This window comes from Aotus nancymaae, unplaced genomic scaffold, assembly GCF_030222135.1.
Source record: "Aotus nancymaae isolate 86718 unplaced genomic scaffold, 86718_ANA_hifiasm-v0.15.2.pri h1tg000009l, whole genome shotgun sequence".
Classification (NCBI taxonomy): Eukaryota; Metazoa; Chordata; class Mammalia; order Primates; family Aotidae; genus Aotus; species Aotus nancymaae.
This window is the reverse complement of record NW_026988420.1, coordinates 21164022-21179373: the sequence shown is the minus strand read 5'-3', so window position 1 is coordinate 21179373 and position 15352 is coordinate 21164022. Positions and strand designations below refer to the sequence as shown.

At 31.6% G+C, this 15352-nt stretch overlaps 1 non-coding gene across 1 annotated transcript; it reads left to right on the top strand.

Moving 5' to 3' along the window:
* Nucleotides 1-2277: 2277 nt before the first annotated feature.
* On the top strand, nt 2278-2417 carry LOC135273887 (small nucleolar RNA SNORA67). The gene has a single exon (XR_010341675.1). It is a non-coding gene; the product is annotated as a small nucleolar RNA SNORA67 (small nucleolar RNA).
* Nucleotides 2418-15352: the final 12935 nt, after the last annotated feature.

Sequence of the window (15352 nt, the reverse complement as noted above, 5' to 3'; positions counted from 1 at the left end):
ATCACATGGCGGTAGACAATAATAAATAGCTTGTACAGGGAAACACCCCTTTTAAAAACCATCAGATCTCATGAGACTTATTCACTATCACAAGAATAGCACTGGAAAGACCTGCCCCTATGATTCAATTATTTCCCACTGTGTCCATCCCAGAACATGTGGGAATTATGGGAGCTACAGTTCAAGATGAGATTTGGGTGGGGACACAGCCAAACCACATCAACCACTGTACTCTGCGTGAACGAATCAGTAGGTATACATCTGTTTAGCTGTGATATAATTTGGCTTGTTTGTCCCTTCCAAATCTCATGTTGAAATGTGATCCCCATTGTTGGAAGTAGGGCTTGCTGTGAGATGTTTGGGTTATTGAGGTGGATTCCTCATGAATGGCTTGGTTCCCTCCCTTCGGTAATGAGTGACTTCTCACTCTATGGGTTACCGTGAAATCTGATTGTTTTAAAAAAAATAATGGGCATCTCTTGCTCTCTCTCTGTCTTGCCATGTGTCATGCCTGCTCCTCTTTTTGCCTTCAACCAAGAGTAAAAGCTGCCTCTGGAGAAGCCAAGCAGATGTTGGAACCATGAGCCAATTAAACCTCATTTCTAAGCCTTGGCAGTTTTTTTTATAGCAATGCAAAATAAACTAATGTGAGCTGGTTAAGGGCTGTAACCTTATCCGCACTGAAGGTCAAATTCCACAGAAGGGCTCAACTGATTGTTACCAGCAACAAGAGTGTGGCTGGGAATGAGCACCAGATTTCTAAATGGGAGACTAGCTTGTCAGACCACAGCACACACCACAGTCTACTCTTTGCTCTGTTGAAATCTTCTCTATTCACATAGTAATTTTATGCCACCTGGAAACAGTTTCTTAAGATTCTGGAGTTCTGTCGTTGCTGATTTTTATTTCTCCTCTAGAGAATCATAAACTAGAAAAATTCGTGACAAAAATATGGCACTGGTGATGAGGCTGCGCCTGTTGTTTATCACTTATTTCCTCTTTATTTAATTATTCTACATTTCTCTTAAATTTGGCCTGTGCCTTTGCAGATGTAGGCAGCTCACCTGTTGGGGTAATCAAGGCCCTCATGCTTGAGGGGATTGAGTCATTGGATAACATGAATGATCAAGAAGCTGAGGGAAGTGGTAGCAATAAAAGGTCATGATCCCTTGTGCAGTTACAGAACTGAGCCAGTATTTAGATAGACATAGAAACTTTTGAGGAGAGGCTTGATCCACACAAGAAGAGAAAAAAAAAAGCCCTGGAACAACAAAAGATTTTTGATAATGAATCTCATCATTTTTTTTCCTAAGAAGAACTACAACCATGATTTAAGTAACCATACACTGAGGAGAGGGTATCTAGATATATTGAGAAAGTCATAACACAAAACCATGTATGGAAGATGCTCAGAAAATTTATAGCAATATATTTTGTGTTAATAGCATATGTAAGAAATGTATGACAGCACTAAACCAAAATATGGAAAACAGAAATTGGGGATGCACTATTGTAAGGTCCATATTTCATATGAATTGTGTCCTTCCACTTATCCTCTATTACTCTTTCTTTTTCTTGAGTTATGGCAATGGTAAGTAGAGAGATGTAAAAGAAAATAATTAAAATGAAACAAAGACAAATCAAGATAGAAAAAAAGTGGTAAATTATTAGTTACTCTGGGATATCATTTTTGTCATATTGTAAAAAGTAAAAATAGCTGTCAATTTCTGAACATTTATTCTCATTTATACTGTGTAACAATCAAGTCATACCTACATGATTAATTATACTTCACTATAATAATTCAGCACAGGCATCAACTCTTGTCTAATCAATATCCTCTACTTATTGTACAATGCTGTGTCATTTTTCCTTTAATATTTCATTTCTAAGTGAAATACTTTCAATGTATTATTCTCTTTATGTTGCTTGAAACAAAAATTATTCTGAAAAATTTTCTTAAGATGAACATAATTTTAAGAGTTACTATGTTAGCCTTATGCAATCAAACACATGAAATATACATTCTTCCAGATTTACTGATGTGCATTCTAAATCATAATTTAACCAAATGCTTTAAATTTGCTTTGGAAGGAGGTGAAATATAAAGTCAACAAAATAATAAGTATCTATAATCTATCACACTCTATTAAAATGTTTATTGGAACACTATCAAAATTCCATACCAAAATATGACACAAAGTGTGCTTTAGAAGATGTGAACATTTATGAACTAAGAAAATGCAGTGCCTTATTTATAAATAAATAAATATATATCTCGAAGGTGATTCCCTCTCCAGGGGGACATCCAGTGCCCCTCTCAGAAAAGTAGCAACTTGGAATAGAATCTGGCATGCCTAAGGTCTTTGGGGAACAGGGATGCTTATTTCCTCTGCCTTCCTTGGCTGCCTACATGGATACCCATGTGTCATTCCTTCGGGATAGATTCTCGTGCACATGCTGAAAAGTTGTCTTTCTTGACATAGGTCAGAGGCATTGATGTGCAGCAGGTTTCTTTAGTCATCAACCATGACCTTCCCACCAGCAGGGAAAACTATAACCACATAATCGGTCAAGGTGGATGGTTTAGCTGTAAGGGTGTGGCTATTAACATGGTGACAGAAGAAGACAAGTGGACTCTTCAAGATATAGAGACCTTCTACAACACCTCCATTGAGGAAATGCCCCTCAATGTTGCTGACCTCATCTGAGGGGCTGTCCTGACACCTAGCCCCAGCCAGAGTTCAGTCTTGGGTGGTGCTGAGGAGCAGCAGGAGCGGGGAGGGAAGGGAACTAAAGGATGAACATTTTGTCATTTCTTTTCTTTGACTAAATGTCACTTTTTGAGGCAAAAACCCCCCACCATATTCTGGAGCTTATAAGTATGTATTTAATTTAACCCTTAACAAGGCAAATGACTTATACATAGTACATAAAATATATTTAAGAGCAACATTTATTCATAAATTAAACTAATTATCAATATTAAAAGGAATAATATTTGTTTTGATTTGCTAGCACTTTACAAGGTATTGTAGGATTTTAAAAAATATAAATACATATCTCAAATTCATGAAAATAATTTCATGCACACTATGAACCCATATCAACATTATAATAATGGATTATCAACCAACAAAGCCGAGAAAAACATTACTGGTAAATATCAATATAAGTATCAACTTCCTGATGCTAGATGCAGAGTTAGATATCTTTTTATTAATAATCTGAAACAAAGAAGATATTTTTAATAAGATCTTACTAAATTTATAAAATAGGTATTTAGAGTGGAAGTTTATGTAATATATTACAAAGTAAAAAGATACAGTGATAAAGGTATAATCATTTAAAGTGGAACATATGGAATTAGAAAGTAAAGCTTCTATGGAAAAGTAATCAAAAGCATGCTATCAGTGAGATGGGTTGCTTAGAAAAATATAATTTATTAAAATCTATAAAGGCTGCTGCTGAACTGTAAATTAAATGAGTGAGCATTGTGCTGTGGCACCAGGAAACATCAATGTATGTGTGACTCAATATTCAGAGTTTGTGTCTCATTATAGAAAGCATTTCTATTTCTTTTCAAGTGTTCCTGGCGAGAACTAAATTACATATTTAAAAAAACGGAAGCTGTTATGATCATGAAATATAAACAGCATTAAACAGCTTTACAATAAATGAATCTAACAAAGCTTGATCTCATAGAAGTAGGTAGTAGAATGGTGGTTACCAGAGGCTGAGATGATTGTTGGGGGAATGGAGATATTGGTTAAAGGATGTGTAATTCACGAGATCTATGGCACAACATGGTGACTATAGTTAATGACGATGTATTGTTTTCTGGAAAAATGCAGAGTGAATGTTAAATGTTTTCACCAGAAAAATGATAACTATGTGAGTTAATACATTTTTTAATTAGCTGAATTTAACCTTTCCACAACGTATGTATATGTAGAACCATCATGTTATATATAATATATGCATACATTTCTGTCAATTAAAAATTTTAAAAAGAAATACATAGCACATCATGGAAGAAATGATATATTACAATGATTTTAAAAGATGATTAATTTTGCCTGAGCAAAATCTTCACAGTAACATTTTTAGATATTAAAAACTGGTAGGCATTTCAGTATTTGATCTGAGCACCTTTAGTATTACAAAGTAAGTACATACTGTCTCCTCATTTATTATTTACTTGAACATTAAAAATAATTTTGAGGTAACCCAAACATTCACTTTTTATGGGTTGATTTAGAAACACTTAACAAGGTGGACTAAAATAATCCTGCTGGTTGACACTGCTTGAGAAAATATAAATGAACTATTAGGAATCCTAAGTGATGTGACTTTTTTAAACTCTTCATCTATTTTTTCACTGGAGTGCCTTCTTACCAGAAAGAATAAATACATATTTTCCCCAGTGTAAGCTCTGCCCCTGATTTTACTGAATCAAAATGTTAGCTAATTTTTAGTATGCCTTTAGGTTATCCTTTTCACTAATAGTTTATTAGCTGTTGCAAGCACAATAGAGCAGAATCAATAGTTCAAAGAAAGAGCTAATCCTGATGTACTAATTCTTGTTAGAATATTAAGAAATAGCTGGCTTTTTTCTCCATAGAGGCACAAAGAAGCAGTGTAAATGTAACATAATTTCATTTAGTCTTTAGCAATATTTTAATCCAATGATACTACCTAATCAATTGAAAATGTCTGACTATGCATACAATTATTCCATTTCCAGATCTATGACCTTATTCTCTGTCTATTGCCTTTGCTAGAAATGCCCTTAATTGTTTTTCATGGAGCATTCCAATTCACAGCCCAATAATAAATTTGAATTAATAGTCTAATTAAAGATTATAAAATTAAAACCATGTTTGACACGTATAGAGCGTATCAAAATATATCTCAATGAAAATTTAGCACAAACCACTTAAGAGTATTTTTTCAAGTTCTGAAAATAAAATCTGAAAGTTAAATTAATAGTAAGTGTTGATTAAATTAGCATAGCTACACTGTGCAAATAAAATATATTACAAAGACTCTTTTTTCCTCTCTGATTATGAAACATTTTTCCAAGGTCTATTTATTAGAAAATTTAATCAAGATGAATAAGGTGACTTCAGTTTGGTCACAAACACAGGACACCTCATTTTCAGAGCTAAATAGGAGTGAACTGTCCTAAGTGTGAAAAGCTATTTTTCAACTAAAATAGGAAAAGATCAGATCAGACCACCTGTGACCATTATCCATATCTAGCACAAATAGCCCTGGTGAGAGAACAAAATCAGTTCATTTTCTTCTTGAGAACAAGGTATATTTGCCAGAGAAGTTTTGTTGTTTTCTCTCTGCCTCTCACAGACAAGTAGAAATAACAACCAGATTCTCCCCAGACTGATAGTAAGGTTAGACACTAAAGATCAGACATACCTCCTTCTGATCCATAAACTTACAGTCAATTCATTGTTATGAAAGGGAATCTTTAAAATAAATAGCTTAGCTATGAAATGTTTGTTTTTCAATTGTAAGTTTCTGTATTTATATATGTACACAATATATATTTATATATATAGTGTACATATATAAATACATCTACTTATATGTATATATGTATATTTATTCTTATGTATGTTATATGAAATATTTTACAGTTGTAATTTAAAAAGTTATAATTTTTACATAGATTATTTATTTACATTCATATTTGACCAAATAGATGTATTGAATATATAAAATAATGTAAATGACATGTCTTAATGTGTTTTTAGTATTTGGTACCTGTAATATAATTGTTCAGTAGCAAAAAAATCATAGTTTTTGAAATACAGGTTTTAAAGAAACTTTCTCATTTTTCCTAAGCTTTCATATTTAGACGGGGATTCTTTGATCTTTGTGTGCTCCTAGAGAAGTAATTTTACCTTTCGGAGTATAATTTTCCTAATGACTAAAGTCAGCATGTCACAACATTTGCCTTCTGTGATTACTTCTATAGTTCTCTAATTCTCTAATTCAACTAATTATTTAAGCATCATATATGTGTTAACTTTACATATTCATGCTCTTTGTCCTTCAAATTCAAACTTTCCTTTATTTAAGATTTTTGACCATCTATCATGTATTAGAATCTATGGTGGACAGAGAAGACAAAAATATATTAAATTTATTTTATCAACATAAAATATACAATTAAATTATTGCACTAATATATCTTGAAGCTGTCTTAAAGATGACTCTGAACAATTTTATTGCAATAAAAATAAATAACTTGAGTCAAAAAGATGCTAGAAAATTAATAAAAGTGCACACAGTTCTTTTTTTGCCCTAACCCCTATCTCTCCTATACCTTGTACCCTTCATAGCCCCTGCTAACCACCATTCTACTCTGCTTCTATGAGTTTGTTTTTTCAGATTCCACATATAAGTGAGATTATACAGTGTTTGTCTTTGTATGCCTAATTTTTTTCACTTAACATAATATGCTCTAGTTTCATTAAATTATACATAGTTCTTTGCGAAGAAGTAATTCTCCCATATTTCTTAGGATTTTTCTTTTATTTTTAAAGAGTTTATTGAATTTTGTTTTGATAACATATATTATACACTCACTTAAAAATATATACTCACTTAACAATATACACTTAGTGGAAGTTTAAAAAACAGAAGAGGGTAAAAAAATCACTGTTAGTATTTTGTTACATTTACACATCTTTTAACTATGTACTTTATATATTATTTTAGACTTTACTTAGCATTATAAGTAATTTCCAAGTTCAGTTTTTGAAAGTCGTAATCTAAATGCTTTCATAATATGCCATAATAAGACACAATATAATATTTTTGCATGCTGAATTTAATATTAATTCTCATTTATTTCATGTTCGTAGAAGACTAGAAATAAATATCCATGTAATATTTATATAAAATTAAGTATCTGAATTGCAACATATTTTTTCTTACACTTTTAGTTATCAAAAATGCGATAAGAATATTTATGATGAATTACATTTTCTCATTACTCATTATTTCCTATTGGTAATTTCATCTTGTAAGAGTCTCCAATTTATGTCAAACTTTCTCCTGAAAGCTACAAATATTTGCTTATACAATTTGCAATTTCCTTCTCAATTCATATGATGACCAATTTCTCCAATATACCCTTGTAACTGAAAAAAAATCAAATTATTTTTACAAAAACACAAAATGTTATTTACACGTATTTCTTTAAGTATCTTCACTGGTTCTTTATTCATTAGAGTAGGAAATATGACTCTTCTGACTGCTCAGAATGCTCTCATAGCTTGCCTTTCCTAGTTCTTCATGGATTTCTCTAACAAGAATTATATTACATTTACAGAGGCCAAAGAATCACATTTTTTTTATAATTACATATCTATGCTCTTGATACCTTCCTACTAATCTGAGTTTCCACATCTGCTCAAACCCATCAGGAAAAGCAGCCTTTACTTATTAGAATTCCTGTGGCATTCACAGACACCACTATGCATTTAATGCCTACTTATATCAAAATTCCTTTTAGTTTTTAAGTAAAATTTTAGTTTTACTCTTTATTTACTAGCTCATATGATGCTCTTTGGAAATAAGGGCTTTATATGACCCTATTTCTTTGTCACAATAGCTGTGGTAGTGTATAACATGCAGCAGATGCTTGATAAAATAATTGTTTTTATACTCACTAATTGTTTAATTCACCTACACAAAAGGTTGTGTTTATATACAATGATGCATAATAGAAAGGATATTAGTCAACAGTATGAACAAATATACTTTTAACTTTGTTCCACATTACTCATCACAGATATTTCTCATAATTTTATTAAACAGTGAATAGATCCATGTGAAATAAATTGAAGGCACACTTAAAAATTTGTACTTACTGAAACATAGAATAAATTTGCATATTCTATTTTGTATGTAATATAGAAAAAAACTCTGAAATTGCTGTAAGAAGCCCTTTTTCTAGGTTAACCTCTGTCATTTATAAGCTAGGGACTCAACTCACATCACTGAGACTGCTTTATTTTCTTTAGAAAAAAAGGCTATTTCTCATGGTTATTCTGGGAACAAATTAAATAATGAGTATTATAACACTTTAAAAATTGTCCAACATCCATTAAACATCAACCAACATTTTTCCTTGTACTTGTTCTTCTACCGTGTTCAGTATTATTCTACATGTTCCTAATACTACACTTAAAAATTAGTTACATTTGTGTTCATAATATAGACAAATTATCAGAGACAATGACATAAAAAATCTACAATATTTGTCAGTTGACTATCCTGTTGGTTCCATTTACTGGAAAAAGTAGCATTATGAATTTTGAATTTTCCCCTATAAAACAACACAATTTCTAAAGGTAATAAAATGAAACACTTCCAGGATTTTTCACTGTGCTCAAAATTCTAAAAGGAGTCATAGTTGCTAGCAATTATTTAAATATGATTAATAAATAAATGAAATTAAAAATAAAATGAAATGAAATTAGAGGAGAGCATGTGTCAGTTTTGCCATACAAGGTGATGGCCAAGCAAAATACAAATAAAGAATAGCTACTGGCCATTTTTGAATATCATTATAAATTGGTTTGGGGAAGTATAATAATAAATATAATATAGATATAGTATGATAATTGGAAGATTTAAATAGGGGAAGCTTCTTATGAGAGTTATAGAAATTCAAATAGGAGGGGTAAAGAAGTAGAGTCTTTGATATATTTTTACCTCCCATATTAGGAAAATTATGGAACTGAATTGTAAGACAACTTATGAATGTATATTTACTCATTAAGCTTCTGAGAAATTTATGTGTGACAGAGAAAGTTAAAGTTTTTTCAAAAGCAATCTTTTAGATGCATTAATATTTGCTGTCATTACTCTAGAAATCACCAATCTGATAACTTGACTTTAAAATATAAAAAGTAGTCCCCATTCTTTTCCTTTTTTTAAGCTATATCAGTTTAATGATGAAAGTGAAAGATGACTGGCACATAGTAGGTCTAAATATTTGTGGAATAAAATAAAAAATGTATTATTTAATTATGATTGAGTTTCTATAAGACAAATATTTGTTGCCTATTAGCTTAAATCAAATCTGCTTAAATAAATGATCACCCAGACACTGAAATTAAATATTTGATATTCTGTTGAAATTTTTCTGTAGAAATGTTGCCAACAATGTAACAGATCTTTCACCTCTCTGGTTAGCTGCTAGTAACTAAATTGCTGTTTGCTAATAAAACAATTGTGTTTTCTATATTTGAAAAAGAGAAAAATTACAATCGTACTTTCTACAAAGAATTTCAGAATGCAACAAAAATAGTGTCACTTTTTAATTCTCCTTTTAAAAATGTTAACATTAGAAGGAGTGATATCTTGTAACGAAGAGTCCAGTCTGTGATTTTCAATCAGCTGTGGCTTCCTGAAAACTGACTTTCAAAACCTAGGCTATTAAATTGATCCAATTCTATTGGGGGGGAAAAAGCCCTAGCTAGCCCATATCTGGATTAGCACTTTCATGTCTTCTAATCTGCGGTAGGATGACCTCAGGACAGACATCTGCGTGTATGTCTTGGATGAGTTCACATACAACCATCTGTTCATGGAAGAGTAGCCTCCTCAACATTGGTCAGAACCTTTGATAAGAGACACAGACTGCACAATTTTTTTTCACGATTGATGTACTAGCCTATTATTTTATGCTGAAATACAAATATGGAAAACACTGTGTTCTAAGGTATATCAATTCATTTTAAAATAGCTAAAGCAGTCTGAATCCTACTATAGTTTATCTCCGATACAAATGAAAGTTTTTGAAAAAATTTAAATCTGATATTTAAAGTTTGAATGAATATCATTTAGAAATATATAAAAATAACAAATACATTATTAACAAAAGCAAATTATTGATTATAAAATAACACTAATTGTTACATGTCTAAGAAAATTGGGCAAAAACTGAAAGAACAAGTATAGCAGAACTATAGTAAATAATACCTTATTTCATACTTGGAAATTACTAAAAGTAAATGTTAAATATTCTTATCACAAAAAATAAGTATATAAAGTGATGGATATGTTAATTAGCTTGCTTTACTCTTTCACAAGTATACCTATAATCAAAATACCACATTGTATACCACAATATATAAACTTTTTCCTTTGTCTATTAGAAATACTAATTTAAATAAATAAATATATATATTTTAAATAAGTTGAACTTGCTGTGATTGAGAAACAAAAACTACATAAGACCTACCATTTTTCCAACAGGCAATAATAAATCTGAAGGATACAAATGACCTACCAGGTGATCAGAATAATGACTATTTTAAATTTTCTGTAGAATAATACAACCATAATAAACAGAATTTATTTTTTAAAAAGCAAACATTTTGTTAGAAATACGTCATTTTTGAGCTACTTGAAACAGCACTAGCCTACTGTTAAGCTGTGTCTCTAGTGGATTATTTTAGGGACTTTCAATTTGTTTAATGAAAACCTCAGTAGTTAACACAATAAATATCATTTTTCTATGGTGAGGTTTTGCTTATTTGTCTTTATTTGTACATTTACTTTGCTCATACAAGTTCACTGCATATCTAGGTAATTTGGCGAGTGAGTTGACTTTCATATTGTGGCTTCATCTCAACCCATCCTTGCATGATCACTACATATATATGTGAACATATATATATGTGTACATATATATGTGTGTGTGTGTATATACATAAACACACACACACATATATATGTCTTCATTTACATATAGTTATGTACATATATATGCTCACTATATATGTGCTGATCTATATGTACTATGTGTATATACGTATGTGTACATTTGGAAGAATGTTATGTATTAACCAACATGCCAACCTTTGGATGAGTTTGAAAAATGTTTTTAATTTTACCATCTCGTATCTTCTGTCAAAACCTTTAATATTAGTCCTAGTTAAAACAATAAAAAATAAATTAAGTTCGAATTCACTTTTGTCAGAACATTTTTCTCATACTATACATGACTTTCACCTTCTGGGAAAATATATAATTTAGGCTTTATGCCTTTTTAAGTAATTGAGATATTTAAGATCATTTATCTCTGATCTTACAACTATAGATTGAATTGTGGTATTTGAAAGAAACAAAAAGGTTACTTTAAATGTGGTGATCAGGTTGTCAGGTTTGTGAGTTCCTAAATACATCCTTTATATGCCAGACACAGTACTAATCATGAAGCATTTGTTTCATTGTGTGCCTTTCTAAATTTTTTCTACAAAGAAAAAAATTATGATTTGTTTAATTTTAGTTTTCTTTTCTGGAAAATAAGTTCTTAAAATAATGAGGTTCTTTCTACTTTCATATTATGCAGGGACAGGTATTTTGAGGAAAAAATTCACTGAAAAAATATAGGAAACTGTAAGATATAGATAATAGCTAAAAAGTATGATCCTAACTATTTAACTTCCATAATAGTTATATTACCCATAAGAAGATCAAAAACAAATGTTAACAGTCTATAACATCCTTCATTTTATTTACAATAATAGGTACAGCTTTGCTTTTGGGTAAATAGGTGCAGCTTTACACTGCATATATATATATTAAATTGATCCAATTAATTGCACGTATGTACACAGTGTGGAGTGCAGTGGCATGATCTTAGCTCACTGCAAACTCTGCCTCCCGGGTTCCAGTGATTATCTTGCCTCAGCCTCCCGAGTAGATGGGATTATAGGTGAGTGCCACCAGGTCTGGCTAAGTTTTATATGTTTTAGGAGATACAGGGTTTCACCCTGTTGGCCAGGCTGGTCTCGAACTCCTGACTTTAAGTGATCTGCCGGCCTTGGCCTCCCAAAGTGTTGGGTTTACAAGTATGAGCCACTGCTCCTAGATGAGATTATATATATTTTTTATTAAGTAAGTTGCTAAATTCTTTATATTTTCTGCTGTTACTAGAAATGTTATCTTCATTTTTGCATGACTGTTTCTGTATTGAAACAGTGAAATGCACAAATCCTAAATGTGTATTTGTTTCTCCTTTGAAAAACTTACAAACCTGTATAATCCACACATGTATCAATATATAGACTGCTTTCTCAACCCCAGAAATCCTTCTCTTGCCTCACACCAATCAATTTCCATTTTTGCTGAAGCAAGTATTTTTCTGATCCCTGTCACTGTAGATTGTTATCCTATTCTAGCACTTCGTAAAAGGAAATTAAGCAGTCTGTACTCTTTTTTTTTTTTTTTAAATTGCATTTTAGGTTTTGGGGTACATGTGAAAAACATGCAAAGTTGTTGCATAGGTGCATTCATGGCAGTGTGATTTGCTGCCTCCCTCCCCCTCACCCATATCTGGCATTTCTCCCCATGCTATTCCTCCCCAACTCCCCCGCCGCTGTCCCCCCCACTCCCCCGCAACAGAACCCCGTGTATAGTGCTCCCCTCCCTGTGTCCATGTGTTCTCCTTGTTCAACACCCTCCTATGAGTGAGAACATGTTGTGTTTGGTTTTGTGTTCTTGTGTCAGTTTGCTGAGAATGATGGTTTCCAGGTTCATCCATGTCCCTACAAAGGACGCGAACTCCTCATTTTTAATGGCTGCATAATATTCCATGGTGTATATGTTCCACATTCTTCCTGTCCAGTCTTGCAGTCTGTACTCTTATGTGCTTGACATCTTCCACTCAAGTTTAATATTCTTGAGATTATCTACATTGTTGTATCAGTAGTCCATTCATGTTATTGATGAGTAGCATCTCATTGTATGACTAGGTCAGTTTGTTTATCTTCCAGTTGAAAGAAATATGGACTGCTTCCAGTTTTGGAAAATGTGATTAAAGTAACTGAACATCTTAGTATAAGACTATGTGGACTCCTTCATCTTCTTCCTTTCTTCTTTACTTCCTTCCCTTCCTCCCTCGCTCTCTCCCTCTCTCTCTCCCTTCTTCCCTCGCTGCCTCCTACCCTTTCTTCATCCTTCTTTCTTTCTTAAATTCTTCCTTCCTCCTCCTTCCTCTTTCTTTGTGTTTCTGTATTTCTCCCTCTCCTCCTTTCTTCTTCTTTCCTCATTTCCTCTCTTACATCCTTCTTTCTTTCCTTTTCTTTTGATAAATATCTAGAAGCAAAATTGCTGAGCTATTAAGTGAATGTTTAACTTTATAAGAATTTTTCCAACAGTTAAAAAATAAGTTTGGGCCATTTTGTTCCATCAGTAAGAAAATTCAGATGGCTTCACAGTCTCAAGTTTTATGATTGCCAGAAGTTTGTTTTAAATGTATTTGTTTCTTTACTATTTTAGAAATTAAATGTAGTTACCTCTAAGAATCACCATTGCTACACCCACAAATATTGGATTTTGTGTTTTTATTATTATTAAGCTAAAATGTATTTTAAAATTTTTGTTTAGATTGTTTTCTTTGGCTCTTGGATCACAAATGTGGTTTGTCTAATTTTTAGTTTTTTAAAGATTTTAAAAAAATTAATATTTGATTAATAGTTGTTTTATAATAATATACTTTTGGTGAACATAATCTGTATTATTTTGATTCTTTGAAATTTATAAACTCTTTTAAAAATTATAGATTCAAGGGGTACATGTGCCAGTTTTTTACATGAATATATTTCAATAATAATGAGGTTCGGGCTTCTAGTGTCTCCATTACCCAAATAGTGAACACTGTATTCAAGAGGTAATTTTTCATTCCTCACTCCTCACCTCCTCTCCTTTTTTGGATCCCTAGTGTCTATTATTTCTACCTTCATATCCATGTGTACCCATTGTTTAACTCACTTATAAGTGACAGCATGTGGTATTTGATTTTCCATTTTTGAGTTATTTCACTTAGAATAATGGCCTCACATTCCATCCAGGTTGCTGCAAAAGATTTTATTTCATTCATTATTTTGGCTGCAGAGTATTCTGTGATGTATATATACCACATTTTCTTTATCCAATCATTATTGATGGACACTTAAGTTGATTCTATGACTTTGCTATTGTGCATAGTGCTGTAATAAACTTATAAGTCCAGGTGTCTTTTTTTATATAATATTTTTTTTCTTTGGGTAGATACCCATTAGCGGGATTGCTGGGTCAAATAGCAGTTTTATTTTTAGACCTTGAAAAATCTCCTTACTGACTTCCAGAGAAGCTGTACAAATTTACATTCCCTTCAGCAGTGTGTAAGCATTCCCCTTTCCCCACAGCCTCACAAACATCTCTTGCTTTTTGACTTTTTAATAATCGCCATTCTGACTGTTGTAAGATGATACCACATTGTAGTTTCAATTTTCATTTCTCTGATGATTAGTGATGTTGAGCCTTTTTCATATGTTTGTTGGCTGCTTTTATGTCTTTTTTTGAGAAATATCTGTGAAGTCCTTTGTGTACTTTTTAAGGTTATTTGTTTTGTCTTTCTTATTGAGTCTTATGACTTCCTTGTAGATTCTGGATATTAGTCCTTTATATCAAGTTTCGTTTTGGTCCTCTTGGTGAATGCTTTTTACAACAATTAGTATTTGCCTACAAAGAAACCTCCAACCTATTATTGCCAGGTAGGTAAAACATACGTGATTTTTTTCTTAACTAAAAGTTTTATATTGTTGAGATTAGATTTAGCTTAGATTTAGACTAGATTAGATTTAGACTGGCAATAATTTCCTGGGTATCTTTTCTTAACTTTTCTGAAAGAGGCAATCTTTCCTCTGTGCTATATGAATTTTGAAGAAATACTTAGGTGTTTATAATTATTTTATTATATTATAAATTACAACTGGACTTAATCATTTTACATATTTAATTCTAGGTGTACTTTATTTTCTTATCAGACTTTTATAAGCTACAATTAGTCTCGTTTCCATTACTCTTCAAATGTCCACATTTCTTTCTCCCTTTTTTCTCTTTTCAAGACAAGTTTAAAATATTAGTCCAGTATCTTGGCTGCTAAAAACTCATTAATAATTTTATTTCCTTCCTAATTTATAGCAAGCTGTTATCCTTCCTGTCTCATTCCTTTCAGCTACATTTGTTGCCTGTAACTTATATTTATGTTCTTCCTTATTTTCCTTTGCTTTTCAAGCTTTGTCCAAATAAATGTGTGTGAACATGTATGTGTATATATATTGCATCTTATTACTTTTATTTGGTGTCAATTAATGATTTTTGAGATTTTATATATTTCTGACTTTGTGTGTCTTTTTATTTTAAATATTATTATATTTTTTTATGTGGAATACAGCCATAAATTAAAAATTCCACCCTAACAATGGCATAAAAGGCATTCCCTTTGAAGGATAATACATTCTCCCTTTCTGTTTTGTTTCTC